Source organism: Chelonia mydas, chromosome 7 (genome assembly GCF_015237465.2).
Source record: "Chelonia mydas isolate rCheMyd1 chromosome 7, rCheMyd1.pri.v2, whole genome shotgun sequence".
Lineage (NCBI taxonomy): Eukaryota > Metazoa > Chordata > Testudines > Cheloniidae > Chelonia > Chelonia mydas.
The window spans coordinates 34246305-34273746 of NC_057853.1; the positions used below are offsets into that span (position 1 = coordinate 34246305).

Below are 27442 nucleotides of genomic sequence, written 5' to 3' on the forward strand. Positions count from 1 at the left end.
AAGGTAGCCCGGGCGGGGTGGGGAAGGACAAGGCTACATTGCTTATTGTAGCCACACTAAAAATCAAACTGTTTGAATGACAGCCTTCTGTTGCTTGGGCCATCCTCTGGAGTGGGGTGTCTGAGTGAGGAGGCTATGGAACATGGGGAGGAGGGTAGGCGGTTATACAGTGGATGCAGCGGGGGTCTGTGCTCTTGTTGGCTTTCCTGCATCTCCAGCAGATGCTTCATCATGTCTGTTTGATCCCCCATTAGCCTCAGCATCCTGCCACCACTCTTCGTGCTCACTCAATTCTTTCCTGGCCTCTGTCACTGAAAGGGCACAGCTTAATGCATGGAGGCAATCAGTGCGGGAGGACTGCATGAGCTTGGAAAACATGTCATTGACAGTGTGGTTTTTTTCGCCTTCTAATCTGCAATAACCTCAGGGACGGAGATGGTAGAGGGAGCGTAGAAACGTTCTACGATTCTGGGGGCACTGCATGGTCACCTGTGTTGCTGAGTTCACCACGCTGACCAAACAGGAAATGAAATTCAAAAGTTCCCGGGGCTTTTCCTGTGTACCTGGCTAGTGCATCGGCATTCAAAGTGCTGTCCAGAGCGGTCTAATGGAGCACTCTGGGATAGCTCCCAGAGGCCAATACCATCAGTTTGCGTCTGCACTACCCCAAATTCGACCCAGCAAGGTTGATTTTAGCACTATTCCCCTCCATCGGGGAGGAGTACAGAAGTCAATTTTAAGGGCCCTTTAGGTTGACGGAATGGGGTTGGTTGTGTGGACACAGTCATTTTTTAAATCGACCTAATGCAGCTAAATTCGGCCTAATGCCGCAGTGTAGACCAGGGCTTAGAGAAAATCTGGGGACGCACTAACGTACATTGGTTGTTCAGTAGGCCCTGGGCAGGGCTAAGAATACTGCAGGCAAAAAGGTGGCTTAATGCTACCTTTGACCCTTCCCCTGTTCCTGCACTGAACATAGCTCAGGAGAGATGGAGAACATGCCCCACTGCTTTCTTCAAGAAACACTTAGTTCTCTTCTAGTGAGACAGGTTGAGCCAAAGGGCTTGTAATGGGATTGCCATAGTCCTGGCTGAGCTCCCGCTTATGGATGCTCACCAGGCAGCTGTGTTTGGACCCAAGCACTGAATTTGTGTGCTTCTAAGCAATGCTGCATTTGGGCAGGCAACAGTCATAGTCTTCCACGCATATTTCCTGAGTGCAGACTGTAGTATTACTTCTAGAGACTCAGTGGTCCTGGTCGCCAGGACCAGTGCTGCTGATCCTTTCTCCCCACACCCCTCCAACCCCAAGACACTCCAGTTACTCGCGTACAGCCTCCCCAGAGCACCACCTCCTGTGTACTCTGTTTTATAATTTAACTAATGAGACACATGTGACAGCTGAAGCACATAAGACACCAACTTTGCAGAGGAATTTCTAAACCAATTGCTCCTTACTCTCAGACAAAGCACAGGAGCTAGATCTAGGCAAAATAGAAAACACACTTCCTTTCCCTAGAGACCTCACCCTCTGGAGCCTCCTTTGGGTTTTGGTTGGTGCCTTCAGGAGTTCCAGGTCCCTTCTCCCAACTCAATCTTGTCTTCCTGGTCATGGAGGCGCTTCTGATTCCTGCAGCAAGCTCCCTCTAGCTTGTTCAGGTCTGACAGCCAAAAGGTTCCCCTTGCTCAGAGAGCATGTCCCTTTGAATTCCCTGAAAACACCCAGAGTCTGTGGAGTTTTTTAAAAGCCAGTTCCAACACCTTGTTTTTTTCAATCCTTCTTTTCTACTGTGGATTTTTCCACTGTTCCAACCCCCCATCCTGCAGACAGCCAAATAGAATTGATTTTCCCCTAGGGTGCAGCATTGTTCTAAAGTGCTCCCAATTAGATGACTGACTCTCCATTGCTCCTAATCTGGGAGGTGACATCAGCCCCAATAGCAAATGGCTGATACATTGAGACCTTCAATGAAACAGCAATTTCATAACGTCAACCAGAATTCATAAGTTTCACACAGACAAATTTCCCAAACTGTCATGGGGATATAGTCCCTCCTACCTCTAGGCCAGAGATATAAACCCAGCATCGGTCTATAGTGATTGAAAATCATCACCATTTGAAGGCATGTCTTTGTGAATTGAGTTGTTGGTGTCAATCCAGTTCTCTGTGAACGAATTTGCACATCACAAAAATCATCCTGGGAATTGGCTCTAATTACATTCTTATTAGCAATCTCAAGGAAGGCTAAGGATTACATGGGCAGGGGAATGAACTACAGTATTTTCTCACATTGGGATATATTTTTTTCTGGCCAGGGTTTAGGGTAAACTGGCTAGAGGCTGTGGTTTAGATTACTCATTGGAAGCTAAAAACTGAAATATCATGAAAATTTGTTTTCCTCCATGGTGCTTGCTACTGTAGGGCTGTTCTCAAGCACTTGTGCTGCAGGCTTTTCTTTCTTTCTTTCTTTCAAAAAAAAAAAAAAAAAAGCACTGAAGCATTTGTTTTAAACAGTTAAACTCATTTACATACAGTATGGGCTTTTCAAACAGATATTTGAAACAATTGTAGTAGATCACATTTAGGGTGTACAAAGTTGGGTAGTATCACTTTAGAGTAATATGCGTTTCCAAGTGAAGAATGTGTATTGTGGAAAAACAGCAGACAAAGGCCCAGATCCTTAAAGGTATTTAGGCTCCTGACTTCCATTGAAATCAATGGGAGTCAGGTGCTTAAGTGCCAGTGAGGCTCTGAGCCAAGTTCTCAAGACCAACGTGTTCAATTCTCTGCTCTTCCGCTGACTTGCTGTCTGACACTTGAATTCTCTGGCCATGATTTTCAAAGGTGATTTTGATGCTCTGAGCTTTCTGAAAATCGGGCCCCTTTAAGATGCAGACACTCAAAAAACAAAGGCACCCCAAATCTCTAATTGCTTTTGAAAATCTGGGCCTCTGCCCCTTCATTTCTCCATCTGTAAAACAGGGATGATACCTACCTACGTACCTACCTATCTGAGACATAATTAAAGTTTTAAATGTGCTTTTGGTCCCTTCATGAAATATGCTCCTAGAAGTGTTTTTCTTTAAGTTAGAGCACAAGGAACATCCATATTTCTGTGATGACCATCTGGTTTTGAACAACTCTTCACCTGATCAGGAGCAAACATTGTGTCATGCTTATTATTGTTTGATTGTAAAGGCCAAATCACTGTTTTGGGGGTCCTGAAATGAAAAATGGCCGATAACTCTACAACATGCAACATAAAATGTGTGTAGGAGGGAAATTCCATACACAGAACTGAAAATAAATCAAATCAATAACTTAAAGCAGTAAGTTTGGCCGAAAAAAGTCAATAGGAGAGAAAGCGTGATAACCCTCTCTCTTATCATGCTAAATCATTTAATAGCATACAGTAGGTGCCATTTGTCTCCTTTGGAGGGAGATAAAAGGTAAGATGGGAACCTGGCTTGAGGGAAGTGTTCTAGGGCTAGAAACTCAGCTTGTATAAACAGTAACACCATTGACTGAATTGATCTAAATACAAACAAAATCAGCTTAGGATCTGGCCTCTAGACTCTAATAATTGCCATAGGGCATTCTATTGAATATATTTATCATCTTAATAGCAGCCTCTCCCAGTTATTTTTGTCTTGCTCTTGGCACAGTTTTGCTACATCTGCCCACTATCCTCCTTCTTTTATTCCCTTCCTGTAATGCTGAGGTTTGTTACAAACAGGACACGTATTGTAGAATGTGTGATGGGTCTGGGTAAACAGTGTAAATGGAAGACCTCTAGTGAGAAGCAAGAACATCTCTGCAAGAACTGTATTCACTCAGGGAAAGAACACAGATACAGCTATCCCCAGTGAGAAACAGAATTTAAGAAAAAGAGCATAGAATAAAGAACTACAAACCCAGTGCTTGGGGTGGGAGGCAGCGGGAAACATTTGGTGACTGAACAATCCTTCATGCTTTCTACTGTAGTGTTTAGTTATAGGCAACATCATGGAAGTGATATGCAGGGTTTTCAATCATGTATTACATCAGTTGTATCATGTTTCACCATTTTCTAAATATTTTAGATTGTCAAAAACTTCCATTCTCTTCAATCTGAAAAAGGTAAAACCAAAAACTCATAAATCCATATGGTTCAGTGAGTCAGTTTCTTACTTTGCACGTCTATAGTGCCTTTCTTCTGAAGATCTCAAAGACATTTACAAAGAGAGATAGGTATTACTTTGTAGGTGGGAAAACTGTGGCAGAGGACCTTATTCTAATTTAAGGCCCCATTACATGCCAGAGTGGTGTTAAGGAGCCTCGATGTAAACAAGAATCAGGCACAGAGAATTTAAGTGACTTGCCTGAGGTCACACAGCAAGTATGTGCCAGAGGGCCAGGACTCAAACCGAAATCTCAAGGCCCAGCATGGTGCCCTAACCACTACACCGCAATTATAAATAATTTATAAATAGATTGCAATCTAACAGCAGCAGCATGCACTGCTGTGTATCAAAAAACCCACACTGATATCCTTAGAAGCAGATTTTTTTTAAAAAGGTGGTTTTAGCCACACTCCGATGCCAACTGCAGATCTGAGAGTGGAATCCAAGTCATATTCCAAAATGCCCCCAACATTTTAAAAAAAATCTTGGGTCAAAATGTCAGAGCCATTCTCCGATGAACATTGGGCTGTTCTTTGTTAAAACCGCAACAGAACACTTTATTAGATTGCTAGTGCACCCAAATCTCAAAACAAAAAATCTGTTCTGCAGAAATTTTTGGCTTCCAGAATATCCTACACAAGGCACTTTGGACCAAATGCGACCCTTGTGTATGTGATGGAGGTTTGCAGGGCAATGCATTGGGTATTGCAAGAATGTGTGATCAAGGCGCCAGAGCTCACCGAGAAATTTGAACAGTTGGGGCTCCAAACAATGCAGGAGCTATAGAAGGGACCTATGTGCCCATTCTGCGTCCCCCAGCAAGACCTGGAATACAATTTACATCATCTAGAATAACAGTGTTTTAAAAATATATTTGAAAGAAAATGTGCATCATATTCATTTACCACAAGATGGCATATGTTGATCTAAGACTATTTCCAATCAAGTATATGTCAAAATCCAAATCACTAAGGGCCAAATTCAGACTTGATGTAAGCTGGTGCAATTTCAATGGAGTTGCATCCACCAATATCAGGTTTGAGTTTGGCCCCACAATATTAAAGGATCTGTCATTCTATCTCTCAGAATTTCACCTATTCTGAACTCAAACTCACTCCTGGATCCCTTCTGCTTCTACCCTCTATATTCCAATGAAACTGCTCTCACCAAAATATCAGATGACTTTTTCCTGCCTATATTTCAAGGCCAACACTCCAGTCTCATCCTCCTTGAGTTTTTTCTGACTTTGATATTATGGATGATTCTCTTCTCCTTGATATCCTGTCTTCCCTTGCCTTCTGTGACCCCTTTTTCTCCTGTTCTCCTCTCACATTTCTAAGATTCTGTCAGCATTTCTTCTGGTGGCTCTTCTTCTGTGCCATTCCTCCTTCTGTTACAGTCCCTCAGGACTCTGTTCTCAGCTCTACTCAGAGGCATCTCCACAAATATTTTCTCCTCTCCTTCTATGTAGAACACCTCTTCACCCCATTTGTCAAGCAACTTCACTTGTCTCTGCCAACGGGGAAGTCCTGATTTGGAAGGCTCTCTTCTGGAATGCGATCATCATCTCCCATGTAGTCCTTGGCCTTTTTAAGGTCAATTAGTGCTAACTGCAAGGGTGCTTTTCATTATTTTTGCACATGTCCCCTGGGAACTGAACAGAGAACATAAACTAATTTCAACCCTAGATAGATCTTGAGGTTAGCAGGGTTAAACCTACCTCATGATTAGGGCTGTCAAGAGCTTAAAAAAATTAATCGCGATTAATTGCACTGTTAAAAAATAATAGAATACCATTTATTTAAATTTTTTTTGATGTTTTCTACATTTTCAAATATATTAATTTCAATTACAACACAGAATACAATGTATAGAGTGCTCACTTTATATTTTTGATTACAAGTATTTGCACTGTAAAAAAACAAAAGAAATGGTATTTTTCAATTCACCGAATACAAGTACTTTAGTTCAATCTCTTTATCATGAAATTTGAACTTACAAATATAGAATTATGTACAAAAAAAACTGCATTCAAAAATAAAACAATGTAAAAGTTTAGAGCCTGCAAGTCCACTCAGTCCTACTTCTTGTTCAGATAATTGTTCAGACAAACAAATTTGTTTACATTTGCAGGAGATAATGCTGCCCACTTCTTGTTTATGTCACCTGAAAGTGAGAACAGGCATTCACATGGCACTGTTGTAGCCGATGTCACAAGATATTTACGTGCCAGATGTGCTAAAGATTCCTATGTCCCTTCATGCTTCAATCACCATTCCAGGGGACATGCGTCCACGCTGATGACAGGTTATGCTGTATAACAATCCAAAGCAGTGCAGACTGACGCATGTTCATTTTCATGATCTGAGTCAGATGCCACCAGCAGAAGGTTGATTTTCTTTTTTGGTGGTTTGGATTCTGTAGTTTCCGCATCGGAGTGTTGCTCTTCTAAGACTTCTGAAAGCATGCTCCACACCTCGTCCCTGTCAGATTTTGGAAGGCACTTCAGATTCTTAAACCTTTGGGTTGAGTGCTGTAGCTATCTTTAGAAATCTCACATTGCTACCTTCTTTGCTTTTTGTGAAATCTGCAGTGAAAGTGTTCTTAAAATGAACAACATGTGCTGGGTCATCATCCAAGACTGCTATAACATTAAATATCTATGGCAGAGTGCAGGTAAAACCACAGAGCAGGAGACATACAATTCTCCCCTAAGGAGTTCTTTTACAAATTTTATTAACGAGCGTCATCAGCATGGAAGCATGTCCTCTGGAATGGTGACCAAAGCATGAAGAGACATACGAATGTTTAGCATATCTGGCACGTAAATACCTTGCACTGCCAGCTACAAAAGTGCCATGCAAATGCCTGTTCTCACTTTCTGGTGACATTGTAAATAAGAAGAGGGAGGCATCATTTACAGAAATGTAAACACACTTGTTTGTCTTAGCAATTGGTTGAACAAGAAGTAGGACTGAGTGGACTTGTAAGCTCTGAAGTTTTACAATGTTTTGTTTTTGAGTTCAGTTATGTAACAAAAAAATTTCTACATTTGTAAATTGCACTTTCATGATAAAGAGATTACACTATAATACTTGTATGAGGTGAATTGAAAAATACTATTTCTTTTGTTTATCATTTTTAGTCCAAATATTTGTAATAAAAATAATATATACTGATTTCAATTACAACACAGAATACAATATATATGAAAATGTAGAAAATCATCCAAAATATTTAATAAATTTAAATTGGTATTCTATTGTTTAACAGCACGATTAAAACTGCGATGAATCACGATGAATTTTTTTAATCACGATGAATTTTTTTGAGTTAATCATGTGAGTTAACTGCTATTAATCGACAGCCATACTCATGATACAACATCATTTCCAACTATCATAAAAGAAAGAACCTTATGTTCTCAACATCCCATCTGTTGCTCCATAAACAAGTCAAAACTGCCCCTCCCAATAAGGATCTGGAACCCACTGCAGTTTCATTTATCAGGGGACTTTTGATTTAAGATTACTTGTGAATACAATATAGAGAATGGTTCCAGAGTAGCAGCCGTGTTAGTCTGTATTCGCAAAAAGAAAAGGAGTACTTGTGGCACCTTAGAGACTAACCAATTTATTTGAGCGTAAGCTTTCGTGAGCTACAGCTCACTTCATCGGATGCATAAAGGGTCATCTTTATGCATCCGATGAAGTGAGCTGTAGCTCACGAAAGCTTACGCTCAAATAAATTGGTTAGTCTCTAAGGTGCCACAAGTACTCCTTTTCTTTTTGCGAATATAGAGAATATTTTTGCTGTCACTTGTTTTAAATACCGACGTTTAGGCCAAGTGCACCTTCGGGCCAGTCCACACCAATTTGCAAGTCATCAGAGAGTAGATACAAGAGCTCAATGGAAAGCTAAGAGGGGGCAGTTCAAGCAGATACTAGATGTTTCAAGATTCCAAGGATAGTAGTGATTTAAAAAATAAATTACAATAATTTAAATAGCAGGCTGAGGGTGAGAGGAAGGCAGAAATTGTAGAGATTCTTTCCTGTTACTTTATCCTCACGAACATGTAAAGCTGAAGGAGACCTGGGAGCAGTTCTGACCGTCTATGTCAGCCATGCAGATTTCTCTTTCTAGCTTGCCCATTTTATGACGAAGAGATACTATCAGTTGACTAGAAGATTGGCATAGAATAATGATCTCTTGCCTTAGAGGCAAAATCCGGATGTTTATTTTCAGAACGTGAGACGTGATCCTGTGACAATATCCTATTACAAAACACTTTCTGAATCAGAGAAAGCCTCTAGAAAATGTTCGTTTTCTGACACCCGGCCTCTCCCATTGTCAAGCACATCTGCCCCTGTCCCCATATGTTCCTGCACCCCCATATGTCCTTGCACCCCCTGTCCATGTGTCCCTCCACCCCTACTCAGACACCCATGCCCCCTCCCCCATATGGCCCTGTACCCCTCCCCATGTGTCTCTGTGCCCGCACCCAGCCACACCCTTGTCCCTATGTGTCCGTGTCCCCGCTCCCTCTGTCCCCATGTGTCTCTGTGCCCCCACCCAGCCACTCCAGTCCCTATGCAGCTGTGCACCCCCCCATCACTATTTGGCCCTGCACCTCCTTCCCCCCTGGGCCCTGTGCCTCCACTCCCATTCAGCCCCTTCCCCAGTCTGTCCTTCCCCCATTAGCCCTTATGAGCCCCTCTGCAGGTCCTCTCTCTGTTCCCTAGCTGGCTGGGAGCTGTTGTGTGCTATCGTCACAGCGCCCTCTGCTGGGCAAAAGGCAGAACGGCAGAAGTTATTGTCTGCTGGGAGCTGCTGCTGCTCTTGCACCACAGCGCCCTCTGGTGGGCAAAAGGCAGAATTGCAACAACATTTCAACAGAAGCTTTTTTTTGCCCACAAAATTAAAAATATGCACAGCTCAATAATTTTGCACACACGCAGTAGCGTAGAATTTCCCCAGGAGTATTAGTTGTAGTTTGGATACTAGATAAGTCCTCTCCAGATGGGAGATAAATTAATGTAGAAAAAAATCTATATTGATATGATTGTGAGACACAACAGAATTCATGAGGCTCTTTGTTTTCCCTTATACGTTTCTCCTGGTTGACAGAAAGCATTAATAGGGTAACCATGCAACCCTGGAAATAAATCTAAAGTGTCCCTGTTTTCAGGCCTTGTCCTGGTGTCACAAAGTTTTGTCACAATTTTGTAAGCCTGCAATCAGCCAGCACATCCCTGCAGCCCGCCACTTCCTGCAGCTCCCATTGGCAGGAACAGTGAACTGCGGCCACTAGGAGCTGCAGGGCATCGTGCCCGTGGAATGGTCAGCGTCCGCAAAATGTCTCACAGATGGCAGTCAGCTTACCCTGATGGGCCGCAGGTTGCCCACCACTGCACTAGCCAGTGTCGACCTATACGTACCTGGGATCACCCCTTCATCCCCAGTCGATATATTGCTACACTGCTCTCTTCTGCACCGCAAGAACTCCCAGGAAGCTCCCACTCTGAATAAATCCTCAAACCAATCGTTCCATGAACACAAGATGGTAGGCAAGGTAAGGGTCAGGGAACAGCTTGGCTGAGAAGAACACCCTTTGCTCTCTTCCCCAGCTACCATAACTCTCTTGTGCAAAACCTCAAGGGCCGCCACTAAAAAACACACTCTCCCACTCGTGTCCAACTTGAAAACCTGCATCAATCATATTAGTCAATTGAGAAAAACTCACAGGGACTTTCTCAGTCTGTATGGTTCAGCCATCAAGTTGTGCTTGCTTGTGAATATTTAATAATGCACCTGAGGCCCTCAGATCCTTATCCTGCCCTTACTGGAGCCAATCAGAAAATTCTCATGAAATAAATGACTGCAAGACTCAAATGTGACTGGCTACTGGCTCAAGATGCTACAGACTGAAATAGCTCCATAGAGATGAAGTTAATCATTTGATTGTATTTTTATCTCTATAATTAATTGAGATTCTTCATGCTGTGACAAATAACATGTATAAGAGAAGAAGGATAGTCTATGGTTAAGGCACTAGCAAAGTTCAATTCCCTACTTCACCACAGACTTCCTGTATGACCTTGAGCAAGTCACTTAGCCTCTCTGTACCCCAGTTGTCCATCTGTTAAAATGGGGACAATATTACTTCCCTACCTCACAGGGGTGTTGTAAGGATAAATCTTTTAAAGATTATGAAACACTTTTGAGATCTACTCATAAAAAGTACTCTATGAGAGCTAGATATGATTATAACCACTTTCAAAATAATTGTGATTGAAAGTATAAAGGCTATAGGGCAAAAATTAGTTAAAGCAAAAGAAAGAAACTGTTAGGTAAGTCAATGCATTTTCAGAGTAATTATTAGAACCACCTGTCTTTGGGGCAATGTTTTATGCAAAGATGGCATGTTTGTGGACGGTATGTGAATACATCAGAAAATTCTGGCTACCACATCTTCTTTTGTAATAGACAGTGTGGGAAAAAGTGAGTGGACTGCAAACATAAATCTTTTGCAAACTGGCCCCAGCAATAAAGTGCAGGATTTAGGAGTAACCTTTATGTTAATAATGTTCCTTTTCGATTAAATGGGAAGTTCAGAAGAGCAAGTGATACAGTGTGGCAGGGAAAACTCTGGTTCTCTTGCCTCTGGATGTAGAAAAACCCATGGTGCCATCCAGCCACCTCCACTGCCAGGTCCCACTCGTTTCCCATCACTATTTCCCCCACGTCCTGCCCCATCCTCCACCCCCGCTTCCCCCCTTCCCCCGAGTCCCGCCTGCCCCCCATCCTCCACCCCCGCTTCCCCCCTTCCCCCGAGTCCCGCCTGCCCCCCATCCTCCACCCCCGCTTCCCCCCCTTCCCCCGACTCCCGCCTGCCCCCCATCCTCCACCCCCGCTTCCCCCCCTTCCCCCGACTCCCGCCTGCCCCCCATCCTCCACCCCCGCTTCCCCCCCTTCCCCCGACTCCCGCCTGCCCCCCATCCTCCACCCCCGCTTCCCCCCTTCCCCCGACTCCCGCCTGCCCCCCATCCTCCACCCCCGCTTCCCCCCTTCCCCCGACTCCCGCCTGCCCCCCATCCTCCACCCCCGCTTCCCCCCCTTCCCCCGACTCCCGCCTGCCCCCCATCCTCCACCCCCGCTTCCCCCGACTCCCGCCTGCCCCCCATCCTCCACCCCCGCTTCCCCCGACTCCCGCCTGCCCCCCATCCTCCACCCCCGCTTCCCCCCTTCCCCCGACTCCCGCCTGCCCCCCATCCTCCACCCCCGCTTCCCCCGACTCCCGCCTGCCCCCCATCCTCCACCCCCGCTTCCCCCGACTCCCGCCTGCCCCCCATCCTCCACCACCGCTTCCCGCCTACCTCCCAGTCCCGCCTGCCCCCCATCCTCCACCCCCGCTTCCCCCCTACCTCCCAGTCCCGCCTGCCCCCCATCCTCCACCCCCGCTTCCCCCCTACCTCCCAGTCCCGCCTGCCCCCCATCCTCCACCCCCGCTTCCCCCCAGTCCCGCCTGCCCCCCATCCTCCACCCCCGCTTCCCCCTTCCCCCCAGTCCCGCCTGCCCCCCATCCTCCACCCCCGCTTCCCCCTACCTCCCAGTCCCGCCTGCCCCCCATCCTCCACCCCCGCTTCCCCCTACCTCCCAGTCCCGCCTGCCCCCCATCCTCCACCCCCGCTTCCCCCTTCCCCCCAGTCCCGCCTGCCCCCATCCTCCACCCCCGCTTCCCCCTACCTCCCAGTCCCGCCTGCCCCCCATCCTCCACCCCCGCTTCCCCCCAGTCCCGCCTGCCCCCCATCCTCCACCCCCGCTTCCCCCTTCCCCCCAGTCCCGCCTGCCCCCCATCCTCCACCCCCGCTTCCCCCTACCTCCCAGTCCCGCCTGCCCCCCATCCTCCACCCCCGCTTCCCCCTACCTCCCAGTCCCGCCTGTCCCCCATCCTCCACCCCCGCTTCCCCCTACCTCCCAGTCCCGCCTGCCCCCATCCTCCACCCCCGCTTCCCCCTACCTCCCAGTCCCGCCTGCCCCCCATCCTCCACCCCCGCTTCCCCCGGCACCTGCGGCACCCCACTAATCCGATACGCAGGCGTCCCTGGTCTGCGCATGCGCATTCCTCGCCTCCGGCCGGCTAGCGCCCCACCCCGCTACGACCCGAAGGCGGGGCCGCGCCCGCTCCCAGCCCCAAGCCGGGCGCCCCGGGCCCGCCTCGGAGCGGAGCAGCGGGAGCGGCAGGAAGGTGGGTCTGTCGGCCTCGCCGCCCCCTCCCGCCGGCCGCCATCGCCCCAGCCCCTCCCCTCTCTAAACCCGCCCCCCGCGGCTCCCCTCATCCCAGGCCGAGCGCCAGCCCCTCCCCCAGCTGAGCCTCCTGGCCCCGCCCGCGCCCGGCCTGTGGGTCCAGCTGCCCTGGTCCCGGGGCAGCATCTTGCGGCGGCTCCCCGCCCCCCGGGCAGCGCTCAGCCGGCAGAGCCACCCACCCTCTGCCCCAGGCTGCGCGGGGGCAGGGGGCCCTTACGCCCAGGGAAGCCCCAGCCCGTGTGGGCCGGGAGGCGTGAACACAGGGGTGCCGTGGGTGGGCACGGGCATCCAAAGGGTTTGGTGATAAAAAGCCCGGGCCAAGCCATCTCCCTTCCCCTGGCGCTAGGAGCCCAGCCTGGCAGGCGGGGTCCTTACCCCAACCCGACCTGTCACTTGTCAGATCATTCCCTGGACGTCCCCTCCTCCTGGGGGGAGGGTATCGCTCTTCAGACAGGCGTGGGAAGGATCCACCCGGTCCCCCACCCGGCCTGCCGTGACGGAGTGTGTGGGGGCCGGCATCGAACAAGCGCCCAGGTGCACGCACAGACATACTTGCCTGCTTAGGCACCGTGTATGAGCACATGGACTTGTGTGCACACTCATGCAGACACACTCACGCAGATTGAGTCTGATCAATTAGCCAGTCATGGACCAGTTGCTTTATTGAGCGGAGCTGGGGAAAGTCTGGTATTAGAAGGCAATATAATAGATATTTTTTCCAGTTCTAGATTTAGGGATTCACAGAAGTGACAGGCCCTAACAGATTGTTTTCATCTATCTAATTAAACTCTGACTGCTTTGAACAGTCTAGTTTTAAACATCCTAAATGTGTGCCTGTGTGTGTTCAGTGTGTGTATAAGTGTAATTAGACGTTTTGTTATTGTTTTGTGCCCAGGAAGGCAGAGATCAGCAAGAAGAATGTGCTTGATATTCCACTTCCTAGGGAAGCTGCTGGGCTTTGCTCTTCATAGTTGAGGTAAGGAGATGGGTTCAAGAACATTTTGGTTGGTGAAAGGTATTCAGCAGCAACAAAAAGCATTAAAGAGCAGTTACCAATGTTCCCGCTAATTTTTGACAGGCCATGTGTGCAAAAAATGTCTTCTGTGCAAATTGTACTTCTGTGCAAATTTTTGTGCGTGCGGTGTTTTGCTGTGTGTGCAGGGTTTAGGATCTGTGTGCATGCGCACAGCTTAGACAGAACAGTGGCAGTTACGCCCAGGAAAGTGACGTTAGATGTGGCATTGTGCAGCTCCACGCTTATCTCAGTGACATCAAGAGCAAACGTACTCAATTTCTATTCTTGTCTTCTGGCACTGTTAGTTCCACCTGGGCATCTAAAAACAAACAGTACTTTGTGGCTGGCAACTCATTACCAGGAATAACCATTTTTCAGGTGAACTTTCTGAAGGTGGCTGACAACTTTGTTGATGAAGGAAGAATCGTAGTAGGATCTAGCTTATTCTCCCAAGTCCCATAAGGTACTGGCTGCCTCTGTGGGGTTTAACAGGAACACAAACCTTTGTTTGTCATTGAAGTTAGCACACACAATGCTGTAGTGAATTAGACACACACTGAGCAGATCCCTTGGATAAGAAGGCACCTCTTTTATATGATTACTTTTCAGTCTATTATCTGTACTTTAAATTGAAACAGGCTATCCTCTTCATACTCTAACATTTTCATTCCTTCTCTTGGCAGTTAGTTCCTAGAGTTAACCAATAATTATTTTACCCAGCTCTTTTAGAGAAACAACCTTTAGTCCCTTCCTCAGTTGAATTTGAGGTGAAGAATATGCCAACACGTTTTTCTTTTCATTTTACCTCAGTCGTGATAGTAATTTTTTATACCTAGTTGTTAGACTCTGTTTCTGTTTTTGCCAATAGGCTGATCTTAACGCTTTGTTTATTGGATGAACAAATAAATAACTGAGTGATTAGCTTGCATGTTTATGATGTAGAGTTAATTGTTTTTCTTTTGAACAGCTCCCTTGAGTCTTATTTCTTAGAAGGAACCATCTGTTTTCAGGAGGCCTGCACCTCAGTCAGTGAAATTGGGCACCAAGTCTGTGGAGTAATTAATCCCAAAGTAATACGTGTGAAGTAAGCCAAGTGTCTGCAGTTGCTCTTTATTTTGAAGCAATTTTCCTCCATCTAGTTTTTGCATCAAGAGTTTCTGTAAAACATATATGGAGGCTCCATGAGTTAGACAGCATAGGAAAAGTAAACGAGAGAGATAGTACTTGATACTTCAGGGTCAGGCATTGTCAATTTAAGATATACAGTAATTAACTAGTTGATCCTTTCCTATAATTGGATTTCTTGGTTGGCAGCATAACGCCCCTTGGATAATATTTCTTCCATCTGTTTTAGTGCAATGTCTAACAATTGTGAAACTCGTTTATTATACTGTATTGGTGACTTTATATAGTCACAAAATATGGTGAAGCCTACAAATAATGAAGGATTGATCATGACGGGAAGCTGTAAAGTTTGACAGTAGAATACATTCTTTGGATGTTGGGAAGGTGAAGTTTAGTGGGATGATATGTAGAAATTAAAGACTTTTGCATGTCGTGAATAGTGTGCAGGATCATTTTTCAGATGGGAATATATTCTGGGGTTTTACGGATGGGGAACATTGCTGAAGATTAGTGTAATTCCATGAACAGTGGAAAAAGCAAAATGATTTTCTTTTAAAAAGACGCTTTCAATTCAAATGTCACTCCTGTCTGAAAATGTTTTACCAACAATTGTTACAAGTAACACCTCATGCTATTGCAACTAAAAGATGAGAGATTTTTTTCAAGTGTGTTCATTCAACTGCACAATTATGCTTCTGGTCAATTTTCTGCATTTTTTTTCCTACAGAAAAAGAAGTGAGAAGTACTGTAAAGATTGGAAACTGTAATTGTAAAACCACAAAAATTGGCAAAGGAATTTAGGGCATGTGTAATTCCATGAAACTATTTAACTTTTTTGATAGTGACTAAATTTTCAAGTTTTGAATATTCGCACAAAATTCTAAAATCAGCAGTTTGATTCTTTATAGATCTAAAAATATTTCTGTATAACACATTTTAAGCTATAGTAATACCATGAGGCAAGAAAATGTAGTTGAACTTGTTTACTTTGATATCCAGCTAAAAACTGGATGCTAATCCATCAAGTTTATTGGTTCACAAGCTTGTTTGTCCTCTAAGCTATATATAGTAAGCTGAATGGCTAACTAAGAGAGTGATGACTCAGTTGGTGATAGACATCGGTAAGTAGGTCCAGAAAGTGGGATGAGAAGTGCGGAGTGCTCAGTTGATTTAACTGCCTAGGACTGTAATCATACTTCTTTAAGCCATCCACGTAACATTGGAAAAAATCGTGACGTTTATGGCACTTTGTAAATCAGAATATTAAAATTCATGCAATTGCAGAATAGATTTGCTAATAAAATTGAGATTTGTAAACTCATGAGAGTTTAAACTCGTAAAATAAATTGTGTTCCCAGTATGTCACTTCTCAAGCTGGATTGAGACCAAGTATACATGGGAGGCAACATATGATACACATTTATATATTTTTTAAAAATGGAAGGAAGGGAATTCTACTAGACAATTAACATATAAAATCAACAGAAAGTTAATTGGGCAACTAAACCCTGTGCAAATTAACTTTGGTGGACAGGACTCCAGAGATATATCTTAAAACATCTCATGCCATAACCAGGTCATAAAAGTGAAGTGCTATTGCAAACTGAATGAGAATGTAAACCGAAACATACACTTTGGAGCTTTCTTGATTTATATCACAATATATGGGTTCTCCATTCAGTAAAAGTAATGATGTTTCTTTGTTTAGAGTGGCCACAGAATTACAAAGATATCAAGCTGTTTATCTCTTAATTTACCAAAAATTTAGTGATTTCAAGTCCCTCGCTTCTAGAAGTATGGCCAACCACCACTCTGTGTTTGAGATCAATTACTTTGTCATCGACAAAAATCCTGATTGTGGAGCCAAATTATAGATCTCTATTGTATATTCTGCCCTCATTCCATATAGGAGATCTGAAAAAGAACAGATAGAAGTATGCAATGTGTACCACAGAAAAGGTTTGTCCCCTATTGTATAAATTTATATAAGTCTGTGGGTCCATACACCCACCATGTACTAGTCACTTTCCAAACAGAGGAAGACAGTCCTTGCACTTATACAATGTAAAGTGTGTGTATATTTATTTATTTATATATTATGTTTAGGTTTGCTTTCATAGTAGGTGAAACTGCAGACGATAGGAACTCCTATACAAGGAATTGTGACTCACTAAGAAAAAGCAAATTAGATAATGCATGATCTAAGGAAGAAGCACATCAATTAAAAGTTGAAGATAAGCTGCACTGCATTTGTATCTTTTTAATTGTTTAATATCTCTGAGTATACTAATGAACGTTTGGAAGATTTTCTTTCCTGGTTTTTATATCTCTTCCAGTACTCCGTCTTAAGGAAAAAAAACCCACCACCCTCTTCAAGGACAGAAATTCCTCTAATATTTCTCGTGTGCTTCATTAGTGAAGTATGTGTTGAAGAGAGACCAAATCACAGTGTGTCCTCTTAATACCTTGCAAGTATCATTCTTATACATTCAAACAAAGGATCAGATCATTAAACTCTTTCTGGCCAGGTACAAAAGGCCGGAGTGACAAAACGGGGCCCTAAAAGCCTTGTATCTGGATGGAGGATGGGGGGAGGATTCCCTTGGTGCAGGCATTGTGGAGCTTGCAGCTTACATTGTGGACCTTACAGCTGTCTTCTGAGGCTTCTCTTGCAAGTCACGGCATGAGGGTGAGATGGGGTCAAGAGCAGTGTGTCAGAGCCCACAGCGCAAAGTGCTTTGGCTAATAGGGCAGCTCAATAAGACAGCTTTAATTTAGGTCTGTAGGGATATATCCAAAACGGTTTAGCAGATACAATCTTAAAACTAAAATTCTAGACACAGAAAAAAGAAACCCTTTCAGTTCTCCATTACTTACAGATGTTTGAGTCCCACCACCTTCCAGACGTCACTCATCAGCAAATCTCCAACCCATGTTTTTGTGATGGTACTTTCAGTCCAGTTGAGGCTCTGTAGTGTAGGGTTTCCTAATCTTTTGCCTATCATGAATCCTTTTTTGGCTATCCATAAACTTGAGAATTCTTCATTTCATAATAATTTGTTATTAACTTGAGTCCCTAGTCACAGTCCTCATCCACCACTATGCTGTTGAGATACCTCAGGCTGAAAGTATATTCCAGGGACTAGCCTCACGTATATCAGATACAAAGATACTGAGAGGCAGCACACACAACTCAGGCTTATTATTGGAAAAATAAAAATAAAAGGCTTTTGCAGGCTGACCAGCTTTTCTGCTTAATAAGTTAACTTGCTATGAGTCTGAGAACTTTGACATTCAGGACAAGATTATGGATTGTTTTAGAAGATTAGAGCCCATTTATTACAGTGTTGAAATAAGTATAATTGAAAATAGAATAAAAGCAATGCATTTTTCACAGTTGAGACATTTTCATTGAGTTTGATTTCTTCCATTTTTTCATAATATATCTTGAACCACATATAAAACATATCTCTTCTAAACAACATCAAATGAAAATTTTGGAACTTTTTATTGGAAAAATCTCTGAATTTTATTTCAAGAATACTTGAACGATTATATTTGTACTATCGCAATGAATGTCTGTTGTTGCTGCTGTTAAGACAGTAACTATTGTACTCAAATTTCTACTGGCTCTCTGAGTTGATTACGTAAGTGTCAGATGGCAGAATTGTGATCTAAGTGAGGGACAGTGAAATGCTAAATGTTTTAGAAATTTCAAGTTGTCAAACAGAGACCTAGGAAGTCAGTGCTGCAATTAATCTTAAAGTATTCTTAAATGGTATTATCCCCTTTTATGGATGGGAGAAATTGAGGCAGAGAGGTCAACTGATTTGCCCAGGTCCATGACGTCAGTTAATGTCAGTGCAAGGATTAGAACTTGGAAGTTCCTGGCTTTCAGAGGCTATGTCTACACTACACATCATTAGCAACAGTGTGTAGTGTACTTGTAGCTACATGTTGCAGTAAAAAGCAAGCTGCATCCACGCTGCATTGTGTAGCTACATGTATGTGAAAGACTCTGGCAGGGGGATGCAGAGGGGAAAGGCTGAGCCTTTCAGAGCCTGCTTCCCGACTGCCACACCCTTTCCCTGCTGCTGGAGTCTTTCAGTCCAGTGGGGAAAGGCTCCAGCAGTCGGACACTTCAGTGATAAAATAGCAGTATAGACAGGGAGGCACAGCTTGGGAGAGTAAAGAGCTGTGTAAGGCATATGCTCGTGTATATACCCACACCCTTTAGGAGTGTCTTTACTCACCTAAGCTGTGCTTCAAGTTCAACACAGCTGTTTATACCTGTGCTAGAGGGGCTACTCAGATATGTATACTATACTCTGCTGAAAAAAGCATAGTGTAGTCATACGCAAAATGGGGGTCATCTTGCCCTGTACTCAGTTCTAGGGCAAGATGACTGTGGTGCAGGGTTGAGGGAAGAGTGTTGAACTGCAGTGGGAGCAGCTGGAGGAGGGAGGTATCTCTTTCTCTCGTCCCCACCCAAGGACCTAGTAACCTAGCTGTTATTCCATAGGCTGAATTTTTGATTAAATGGTGAGGTTTTAGTTGCGACTTTCCTTGTGGTTTAGTCCTCATAGCTAAGAACAGATTTCCTAGAATGTTTTCCTCTTGCAAGAGTAGTTTAGGTTTCAGAGTAGCAGCCGTGTTAGTCTGTATCTGCAAAAAGAACAGGAGTACTTGTGGCACCTTAGAGACTAACAAATTTATTAGAGCATAGTTTAGTCACCCTTACCAATCACAAGTTTAAAATCATTGTATACTCATTATGTAGTCACTCAGTACAACTCTCCATGTTTAGAAATATCCTTCGAATTTAAATCCTCTCGCTATTGTGCTACACCATCCCATTATATTTACAACTTCCTCTTTGGTGACTGCTTTAATTAATAGTGAAGGAAAGGAGAAACCCAGAGGAGGGAATATGGGAAGATAGGACTGTCTGTAGAGGGACAGGGAGAATCTTTAAAAAAAGATTGCACTTGATAGAAAACTTGAAACTGTATTTGTACTGTTTCATATTATACATTTATCCTTTACCACTAAGAATACATGCAATTTCTGAGTGGAATAATACATTTCAGATGTTGTGGTTGGCATGGCCTTTGGTCTTGGGCCACACTAGGCACCTAAAGCATGTTTTTAGCTCACAACTGCATTTTATTGTGGGGGTGTGTGTGTGTGTGTGTTTGTTAGAGTACAGGACTGAGAGTCCAAGCTGGGTTCTCTTTCCTAAATCCTGACTCTGCCCCGACTTGCTGTGCCAACATAAACTGGATCCACAATTAAAAGTTGTAAACAAGCTTTTATAAATCCTAAAACAAATAAAAATGTTTCTGCAGTGTTTGAAGTTATAATAAAAACACTTGTTTATAAACAAACACCACCCTGTAGTACTTGAGTCTAAACATCTCAACATTAGGAACCTGAAAGCAAAACTGGCTTCATTGCTTTTCATTGTCCAAACAGAGAGAAGCAAAACATAAATGAAAAGCATGGATTAAATTTCGAAAGCTGACTCGGAGATTTAGACACACAAGTCCCATTAAAATTAATAGCAGCTTTGAAAATCTCAAATCTAAAGTAATAAGTAGATTGGATCTTTAATGTTGATAGTAATAGATAACGTTTGTGTTTATAATGCATGATTTTTAAGTTCCCAGTGTCCCTTTATCCTCTCTGTTTGACTTTCCCCCTCTTATAAAGCATTTTGACATTCTTAAATAAAGGTGCAATGTGAGAACATAATATTAAATGCAGTGTAATTCCAGTGCGGTGTGTCATATTTTATGTTTTAACGCAAGATAACTTGGAAGATCCTGTAAGTACCACAGTATGGCACCATAAATAGATTTATTTTCAATTAGTTATATTATTAGATCAGAGTGACACCTAAAAACTGTGGGGATACATATCTTATACATGCTGAAGATATAATGGAGACAACAGGACATTTAAAAAATACATCAGACATTCACATTTGTTCAGTTCTCCTTGCCTTAGTATATATTTTCATTTTCAGGGCAGTTTGAAGCTTTGATTCTGCCTGTTTAACTGCATTATGGAAGAGCGTTAACTGTGGTGTTAACTGTAGTCAGAATTTTTAAACTTGCAGTTTTCCATTGGTCTAAGCAGATAAATTAGTTGTCTGGGGTCATGGACAGGTGAATGTTAAGCCTTCTGTAATGCAGCCCTAAGACAGCGTAGACAGTTCTAGTCACACTAGTTGCCAAACATCGAGTGACCAGGTCCTGTTCTACTTACCTAAAAAGCCTGTTCATGTGGCTGCGTGGTTGGGATAGTTTGGTAGAATTTTCCAAAGTGCTTAGGATTCTTTTTTGTTTGTTTGTTTTTGTTTAAATAGTAACTGCTGAGTTCTAAAGGCTTCAAGAGTATGAATTCATTTGCCTTATATCCCACCTGTTGCTATGCCTTAATTCTTTGAAAACAGCAAACAATATGGTTAAACCAAAAAATAACTCCTCAGCTGGCTCAAAACCTCCTAGCCCTAATGAAAATAGAAATGAAGTAATAATTGTTTTGAACAAACAGGCCTGCCATTGAACCAGGGAGCAAGCTAAATTCTGGCAGGTTACTAGGGCACTCAGTTCTTCAACTGAGAATGAGCTACCTTTAGTACTGAAGAATACAAATCTAGGAAGTGCTAGAGCAATCAGCAAGTCATAACTTCTGCAAGTGGATAGAGCAAAAAGGCAAGCTCTCAACTGGGCTCCAGACCACCAAGTCTTGAATTGTACCTGGAAATGAACAGGTAGCCAGTACTAAGTTATGTTATCATTAGGAAAAGTAATTATTGAAATGCTCACTAGCTGTCATTCAAATATTAAAATTTCAAAGTTTCCAAAATGCATCCGTTCTCACTAAGAAGCTCATCTAAATATTTAGAAATTACCTTTCTTTGCCTTAAATTCAATGTTAAAAAAAATCTGACTACTTATTCTGTTTCGTCTGTATTCAACTAAAAAAAACAGCTTAACTTCCATCGTTCTTCCCCCCCGCCTCCCCCCCAAAAAAACAAAAACAAAAAAACCCACCACTCCATAAAGATACATCATTTATTTACCAAGGTTCTGGATGCTGAGATTTGAAGTATGTGACATATATACTATACTAGCAGTTCTCAAATGGTGATGTGTGGAGCCACTTCTATAACAATGGTGAACCATATGTAGTTAAAATAAGAAGTGGCAGGTAGTGTTACTCTAGAAAATTTTACTTGTGAATGGGTCTTCAATTTTTAGTGTTTTCAAGCCTGATCCTGCCGAGCACCTTCAATTCCCAGTGAAGTCAAAGGGGTGACTGAGGGTGCTCAGCACTTGGCAAATTTGGATCCATAAAGTAGTGACAGTCTTGTTAGTTACAGTTAGGAGCCCCGTCTTGCAAACACTTAAGTACATGAATAATTTTACTGACCTAAATAGCTTCACTGACTTCAAAGGGACCGCTCAAGTAAATGAAGTTTCTTACATGGTTAAGTGTTTGCAGGATAGGACCTATAGAGACTGATTTTTCAACTGTCTCCCACAGTTCCACCTGAAGTCAATGGAAACTGGAGGTGCTCAGTATTTCTAGAAAATGAATCCTAAAGTGACATACTAAAATAGCAAGGGGACATGTTATTAATACTTTCTTAAGCGATTATTTTTGAAGTGTGAATATCTGATCTGGTCAGGTTTCTAAACAACAAAAGAATTTGGTTCTTATATATTAACTATCTACAACTTTTAATTTTTAGAAATTAAACTGTTTTGTAGCTAGAATTTTGCAACTCAAATTTTGCAACTCAAATACTTAATACTATTTTTGTTATTTATATAAATGGTATCTCAGTTAACTTACCAAGTTTCTGACAAAGTTCGAAATAATGAGCCTCTTCAAATAGTTTTTTAATGGAATTAGGGTTTACTCTTTAACTGTATTATAGAATGTAGAAAACATGAAAATGAGCACCAGTAACTTCCTTAGTTAAAGGCCTTACGATTTTGCCTCTCAACAATTTATTCTGCGATCTGATTTGTCACTACTGTATACAGCACCTTCAGTCCTAAAATGTATTTTAATATGCATATTAATTACATGGAACAGAATGAAATTATATGTCCTCCAGAATCTGTCTGTTATAAATAAATTACAAGTATGACTAGGGCAATTATTAGGGCATCCCTCATAGACTATTAATATACTTCAGTCTTCTTTTGTCTGCAGAAATTTTAGGTACAATATCCAAAGTGATAGCAACAATTTGCCATACGGTTAAAAACATTTACATTTATTTTTAGGTTTCAGAGTAGCAGCCGTGTTAGTCTGTATCCGCAAAAAGAAAAGGAGTACTTGTGGCACCTTAGAGACTAACACATTTATTTGAGCATAAGCTTTTGTGAGCTACAGCTCACTTCATCGGATGCATGCCTATTTATTTTTGAGTTATGGATCATTTCATTTAATATTTTTCAGCTACAAAAGGGAAAGGAATTGCAATGACATAGCAAAGAGGTTTAAAAAAATACAATTAAAATAACTTTTTCCCACCCTGGTAAATATCTGTTGCTTACTTGGACAGTGAATATTTGCCATTGATATTTCTAAAATAAAAAAATTGACTGGACATACAAGCTTATACTGTAGTTTCTTCATGAGACACAAAATGCCTGAGGGGCGGAAACAGTGGATTTAATTGATTTCTTTTCTCCCTCTGTAATTAACAAATGAAACATTTGTGAGTCAAAGTTGTTTGGTCTAATAATATAATGGAGTGCACCAAACTTATTTTTCACAGAGGGTGGTTTTAATGGTCATGTAACCTTTCCCTTACTTCACTTTCTCCAAGGACTATACTATCAAACCAATCATCATTTTTGTAAACAATAATATTTTTACCATGCCATTTTCTAAGAAAATAATATTTAACTGGAAAATCTAAAGAAGAAAAAGCAAACTTGAGAATAACAATAGGCCATATTTTTTAAGGGACCTCAATAGGGCCTCTAAATTGTGGATGCAACTTTCCATGACCAAATTTTTATTTCCATGGCTGGGCTTTTTGCACAATTGTGCTTGGATTTGTACAAACTGGGTATTGTAATTAGCCATGAAAAAACACAACTTGATTGCAAATTCAGTTTGTGTACAATCAGTTTTTGTGTTTGCAAAAATATTGTCCATAGCATCTGCAATTTTAAATGGCAGTTTTTAAAGTTTGGCCCTATCGCTTTCCTTTGCATATTGGAGCAGCTGAATTTTTTCATCTCTGAATTTTACTAATTCCACGGATATTAGCCATCAAACAGTTAAATCTGATCAGAAGAATGTTTCTAAAAACAGACCTAACAATTTAGCTCAGTTACCAACTCAGTGTCTTCCGTGGCCAAATTAAGACAGGTCCTTAGCTGACACAATATTTTCCAAGCTTAATTGGGCTTAACCCTTAGAACAGTTGTATCCAGGTCAATTTGCTTGCGTAAATAAAGCAGATCTCCCTATCTCCAAGAAGCTTGTGTGAATATAGGCTACTGTGTTTTTAAGTAAAGGGAAGGGGGGTAGAAAGGGGTGTCATGTTATGGCGAACTTTCAATAACTGTTACTAACATTGCCAGCTTTTTAATAAGTGCTGCAAGAATCAGTGGAAACCTTTTGTATTGTCAACTAATGTTCAGTGGTTGAAATGAACTTTGTAAAATAGAGCAAAATATTTCCCATACTGTATATTCGCTAGTTGTTTACTGATTCACTCACCCAAAGAAATCCATATAGTTAGGCTCTTCCTTCTTTGATTAAGTATGCTGTCTTCAGAAGCACTTGTTTTTTCATGTTGTTGTAGACATATAATATTTGATCCTGTTAACTTACACTAGCTATAACTACATTAGTTATATGCCAGGCTCCTATGTTAAAATAAGAAAGAAAATATTAAAAGAACAGATGAGATACCAGAGATTTGAGTATGACATTATTCATTGTGATTCATTGTTTCAAAATTGATTTATTAGTGAGTCCTTGTTTAATGTAACTTCATCCAAAATTATCTCTACATTGCCATTGCTTCAATGGTTAAGAAGCAAATCTTATAAATACCTACCAGAAATGACAAACTGGTTTTGTTGGACAGTAATGGGAGTGAAGGAAGAGGGAAAGGATTCTGTTGTTAAAATATCAGGTTTAATGTAGCCCGTTTGCCTCAATCCCTTTAAAATCTAAACCAGACACAGAAAGCAGTTTATGGGATGATTATCTGCATAGTCCCTTAGGTATTGCACATGTAGTCTTAGGGGAAAAAAAAATTGATTGTTATTGGCTCCTCCCAGATTACCCTTACAAATCCAATTAACCATAGTAAAAACTGCAACAACATTTAGGATTCATTTCTATAAACTGGTATTTTCATACAACACGCAACTTGTGCTTGGTCAAATCTGCAGCAATGAAGGGATCAGCAGTCACCCAATCTTTTTTCTGGGTAACAGGTAAGGCATTAAACTGAAACTATTGAAGTTGCCTGTTAAAACTAATTTAAAATGAGAAGCTATCTCTCTCCAGTTCTGAAGTTGAAATTTGCAAAGGACAGATATTTGTATTAATTTGACATTGCTAAACTCCCGTTTTAAAGCATGTGCACTTGTGAGCATAGTTATATTAAAATTCAGTTGTGTATAGCATTCCAAACTATAATGACAATCCAATTCACTCTTCTGTATGTAGTTCACCATGCAAATCAGAAAAAGAGAGTCTTACTAAACATGAGATGCAAGATTAATAATATCTGAGTCACCAGTTTTGTTTGTAGAACAGTTAATGTATTCACTTTTACCCTGTTCCTTTATAATTCCCAATAGTAATTATTGGCTGCCAGCATGTTCAAGATAGTTTAAAATAAGGTCTGTAAACTATCGTGCTAGCATTTACTGAATAACTCTGATAGTGAATTAAAGAATACTAATTAAATCAATTGTTAGACCTGTCCATCAGTTTAGCACGAAATTTCTTGCTATTTAATTTATGCCCACCTTCAATTAATACCCAGGGCTGCGACACCTACACAGTGTTCTGCTGAATTGTATGTAGGCTTGGCAGAATTTGATTTTTATTTTATATAATTTTGTTGGATATTATTGATATTTATTTTTAAGCATTATATATATATATATATATTATTTATATATTATTATATGTATATATTATATATATATATATATCATTATATATATATATTATTTAATGACAGACCCTGAGATTCAAAAAGTTAATGGAGACACATGGTCAATATCACATGTCAAAATATATGAAGTAAATATCCTGTAATTAAATTAACAAATTATATCTGTTTTTACTATTCATTTACTTGCCCATTTGTAATAAGCCTAATTCAAAAGACTAAATCACTGGATTTTAACTCTAAGTTCTCAAACAGTATTGGTTTTTACTTTGCCTATTTGGAAATTTCAGTTGTCATCAATGGAAATATTTTTTGTCTATGTTTGTGCAGTGAAATTAGTGTTTACCAACATTTACCCATAAAAATCTAAACCTTCCAAGCCTAATTGTATGCTTTTGTTCCTTTTGTATGTCTATAATATACCATAAACAACCACAGTCCTGTGTAAACACTCTGCTTAATGATTAAGTCACATTCAGTTCTTACTGAAACAGATGGTGAATATTGTTTTTCCTTTAAAAAAAAAAAAAAAAGTGCACGGAGGCAGGTACAGACATAACATACTGATCCTAATCCTGTTCCCATGTAAATCACTGGATGTTTTGCCACAGGTGTAGGATCACCCCACTGTGTAAATGTCATATGGCTAGTCTATATGAAAACATATGTGTGTTATTGTTACCTTGACCTCCATTTCTCTCCCTGTCTCCCCATCTGTTTTTCATCCACCTCTTGTGTCTTGTTGCTAACCTAGATTAAAAACTCCTTGGGGAATAATATTTTCCCTTTTTAAATTGTCATCACTAGTAATAATGCAACGTGGAAATAAAAACATTACTTCTCTGAGCATCTTTACAAATTTGTATTATTTCTGACAATGATGTTACAGTTGAGTTAGCAATTCTATTATGAAATTTGCTTTTTTTTTTAGTGACCTGTACTTCTAGCTGAAATGTCTTCTAATTGGCTACTTGTTAGCATATTTTAAAATGTTTTAATGTCAAAAACTCTTGATTGCATATCTTAAAGTACCTGATTTAAAAAACTGAATTTTGACAAGTTTAATTGTTTCTCATATGTTGGAGAAATAGGCTAAAGGGATTTTTTTTTTTTATGATCACGTTACTCTGACTTTCTTTAACCTACACTGGTAAAAAGTATCATCTAAGGTTACTATAACTCAGGCTTTCTCAACCTTTTTCTTTCTGAGGCCCCCTCAACATGCTATAAAAACTCCATGGCCCACCTGTGCCGCAACAGCTGTTTTTCTGCATATAAAAGGCAGGACCAGCATTAGGAATAGCAAGCAGAGCAATTGCCCGGAGACCTACGCCACAGCGGGCCCCGCGAAGCTAAGCTGCTCAGGCTTCTGCTTCAGCCCCGGGTGGCAGGGGCTTCAGCTTTCTGCCTTGGGCCCCAGTGAGTCTAATGTTGGCCCTTCTTGGCGGACCCTCTGAAACCTGCTTGGGCCTCAGACCCCTGGTTGGGAACCGCTGCTATAACTGAAAGAGATTAGAGAAAACAACATTTAGAGATTTGAGAAGAAAACTTTGTGCAGTTTACGGAACTTTGTGTTGTTACTTTCATTCCTTCCTGTGTTTTGGCAGGTAAGGACCTGATCCTGAAAAGACTTATCCACATGACTAACTATTCAGG

General features: G+C 41.6%; 1 protein-coding gene and 1 long non-coding RNA gene across 2 annotated transcripts in view; one reads left to right on the top strand and one right to left on the bottom strand.

Annotated features, from left to right (window-relative positions):
• Window positions 1-1475: 1475 nt before the first annotated feature.
• On the bottom strand, window positions 1476-9885 carry LOC122466595. The gene is made up of 3 exons (XR_006292232.1): window positions 9602-9885; window positions 5331-5817; window positions 1476-2164 (listed from the first exon to the last, which is right to left on the bottom strand). It is a non-coding gene; the product is annotated as an uncharacterized LOC122466595 (long non-coding RNA).
• A 2397-nt stretch (window positions 9886-12282) lies between these two features.
• Window positions 12283-27442, top strand: part of PTPDC1 (protein tyrosine phosphatase domain containing 1) — a 49632-nt gene continuing 34472 nt past the window's right edge. Inside the window, exons 1-2 of the mRNA XM_037905029.2 lie at window positions 12283-12411; window positions 13366-13446. The gene's annotated coding sequence lies outside the window, so the exon portion shown is untranslated. The remainder of the gene's footprint in view (window positions 12412-13365; window positions 13447-27442) is intronic.